Genomic DNA, 3,750 nt, shown 5'->3' on the forward strand with positions numbered 1-3,750 from the left:
CAGATGCTCCTTGTGATGCCTCTTCCAAGCAGACACCAGATGACAGCAAGGCGACTGTTTTTCAAGGGCCAGAAGAGGGCACAGTGATAAATCCAGCTTGATTTGCCTTTGTCTCGTGCATTTTGAAGGTAGATATTTCTCTTAAAAGCAGGGTTTGAGGCTGTTTCATGCACATTTGTTTTGCACGTTAAATATTTGAGAAAGACATGCTTAAAAATAAAAGATAATTAGGAAACAAATCTTACACTATTTGCACAAGCTGCCATCCATGTAACTTCTGAAAACCCAGGAGTGCAGGTTCCTGAGCTGCTGGGCAGTGTAGCTGCTCATATATAAGCACATGGATAGCAGCATTTTCAAGCAGGTGTCTAAAAAAGATTCTGGAGATCAGGATCCTTTATTCCTGGAGAGAATAAAGATATGTATGAGCTTGGCTTTGCAAAGCTGGACCTACACATATCTATTCTTGGGTCATATCATTTATGATGCATGTTTCTACACAGTTCAGGTATTTGGCTTAAATACTTCTATTTTTACTTCAAATTTAAATTGTGAGACTTTTTTTTGGTAGGGTTTTTTCTATTAATCCTCCATAAGGAAGACATTTTCAGGTGTGTATTTATGTCATCTGTGCATGATGATAGAAGTATATAATATATTATCACATAAGGATTTATTAAACACCAAAGTTAAGTATTTAGTGTTTTTTATCAAATTAAGCATACTTGGGGTAATGCATGCTTTGGAAGCACATACTAGAAAATTTACTAAGCTAATTAGTATTTATGTTCTGCTCGTATTCATTTGTAATTAACATTTTTGGATGCTCTTACGTGAGGGTTAGAATCATCCTCAGATACTACAGATACAAACGTTGACAAGAAATTTCACATATTTGAATGGGGAATTTAATAGAGTTTCATTGACAGCTCCCAGAATTTTCTTTTTTTTCCTCTTTTTTTCTCTTTTTTTCCTCTTTTTTCTTTTTTTTTCTCTTTTTTCTCTTTTTTCTCTTTTTTCTTTTTTCTCTTTTTCTCTCTTTTTCTCTCTTTTTTCTCTTTTTCTGTCTTTTTTTTCCTCTTTTTTTTCCTCTTTTTTCCCCTCTTTTTTCTCTCTCTTTCTCTTTCTCTTTCTCTTTCTCTTTCTCTTTCTCTTTCTCTTTCTCTTTCTTTCTTTGTCTTTTTTATCTTTCTTTCTCTTTTTTTCCTTTTTGTTTTTTTTTAACCTTCTCTACCCCAGCTGTTCATTCCCCTTTTTTACCCCTCTCCCCTTGGTGTGAGTTGTCTGAGCAATCCTAACTTTTCTGTAAGTTTTGTATTCCAATTTGCATCCCACCTCCCCTCCTTTGAGCCCTGCTGCCTGCGCACAGCCCCAGTGCAGGAGGCTCCCTTGCTGTGGAGCTGTAGGCTGGGCAGGACTGGTGCCAGGCACAGTGGATTTTCTGGAGATGCCATGGATGCTGAGGATTTCGTGACAGAGTAGGTGTCTTGCTGTGCTGGGTGGGATGGCCTTGTACTCATAAAGCCTGTTATTGATCCCATCTCCGGCTGTGCCAGAAGGAACCAGATGGCTGAGTCTTTACACAAGACTCGATAGACACCTTTCAGGTCAAAATAGGGTATAAATGTTTGTGGTAACTGTCAGCCCTGCAGAGAGTGACGTTTCAGAAGCCCTTTCTCTTTGATGACCGGCTTTTCTGGTTGCTCAGTTGTCCTCAGTGTGGGATGGTGTGAGACTATTCTTGCCAAGGCCTGTTTGGCCTCCAGAGAGAAATTAAACCTGAAAAGTACAAAGAAAAAACCTAGAAAGAAGGCACCAGGGGATCTGCCACACCACTGGCCTTCCTTCCTCATGCACAAAATGGCAAAATGCTCCTGAAACATTTCCATCCTGGAGGCAACCATTTGTGCCTCCGGGGTGTTTTGGTTTGGGGGCTGCTGTTGGAGGGGGTGGGAGTGGGGCAAGGGCTTTGGCATCCATCAGGGAGAGTGGGAAGGGTTGCCAGTGTGGAAAGGCAAAGGCACAGTGCAGGTCACACGCTTGGTGGGGGGGGGGCGGGTATGGCTGAGAGTGCTCCCAAGATTCCTTGGAGCTTGGGAAATGCAGGAGGGCCTCTGCAATGAGGGGCTGTCCTTCAGCTGGGCCCATCCTGCAGGGTTTGTGGGAGCCTGCGGATCCAAATATGTTTGTTTTCCTTTTATTTGCCAAATGCTCCTGACCCATGTTCTGTTGTGCAGAATTTGACTTTACACATACAATTTCTTTTTCATTCAATTGTTCTTTTTATGTCTCTTTTCTAGAAGCTAGAAATCTTCCTAGTTACAGACTTGTCTGAGGGAGTTCTCCCAGGGCACTTCTGCATCTTAAAATCATGAAATAATCTGGCACCAAGTGGGATGTATATCAGGACAGAGAGGAAAGGCTTTCCTTTCCCCTGGCAAACCTCTGTGACTGGCCTTGCTCAGCACCAGCGGTGACTCCTGACCTGCCCCATCTAGTTGCCTGACCATCAGGTGCCAACAAAGGATGCTATTCTGCCAGGAAGGCTATGCTGTGGCAAGACCCCTTGAGTGAGCCCATTCCCTGCTGGAAGTGGCCATCATGAGCCCAAGGAAGTATCCATCCCCTTCTCTAGACTGCAACAGAAGCCAGCTTAGGCACACAGTGACAAACCTGCAGCTAAACTTCAGATCCATCCTTCCTTCCTCTGTATATACTTGTCTTACCAAGTGATTCTTTCCATGGAAATAGGGTTTGTCCTAGGTTAGGCACAGAATAAATTGAGCTCTGCCTTTTCACTAGCTTTCAAAAATAAATGGTAACACATTTAGCCTGAAGATTTTCTTTCCCTCTCAATGTCAGTGTAAATTGACCACCCACGATGAGAAGCGTGTGTATGCCATGCAGTGTGATATGAGGTAGGAAAATGGTTACTTGCTTTTAGGTTTGACCCAGAGTAGCTTTTCACACTCTGGAGCTTCTGCACAATTGCATGTATCTGTCTGTATATGCAGATACATACACATGAACTTTGGGGTGGGCCAACTCAAGGTCTTTGCAGCCATATTTTCTCTTGGGTGACACTTTGAGGTTGGTACATCATGGAAGGGAAGGATGACGCAGAGAGAGAAACTGCATGATGTGAGATGTCTCGTGGACCCAGCACCACCAGTGTATCTGAAAAAAAAAGCTCATGACTTGTTTTAACTTCCTCTGGGGTGTGGGGGGCCACAATGGAGCTGTGTGTGGAAGAGGGCACGGCAGGTCAGCACCATGGCGCCAGTACAAGGGGGAATACAGAGGCCGCACCACCCTTATTTATGTTTTTCTTGGCTCTGCAAGCACCATTTCTTCCTTACCTCTACAGCTGCTAAAAATAACCATGCTAAATTAATGGCTTACACTCGCATCAAAGTGTTAAAGTTGCACTGGTCACTCCAACATGGAATGCCAGAAGGGCTGCTTATTGCACATTTAAAGCTTATGTCCTCCAGGTTTCTTTTTGGTAGCTGAAGTTGGACAGGTGATCCTGATTTCTTGGAGCAGTGATTTCTCGGAGGAGGGTCAGCTAGAATCCAGAGAAGGTAGAAAGATGCCCATGTCTGAGGTGAGTAGTCTCCCTGAGGGCTTCCACAGTGGAATTGTGGGTTATTTCTGGAGGACATTTGATGAGCAGAACTCGTCTCAGGGCTGGGACAGGTGAAGGCAGCATGTTGAGGCTATTTCTCTCGGGGCAGATCACCCCCCACC

The sequence above is a fragment of the Onychostruthus taczanowskii genome, unplaced genomic scaffold (genome assembly GCF_017590055.1).
Source record: "Onychostruthus taczanowskii isolate IOZ18803 unplaced genomic scaffold, ASM1759005v1 scaffold95, whole genome shotgun sequence".
Taxonomy (NCBI): domain Eukaryota; kingdom Metazoa; phylum Chordata; class Aves; order Passeriformes; family Passeridae; genus Onychostruthus; species Onychostruthus taczanowskii.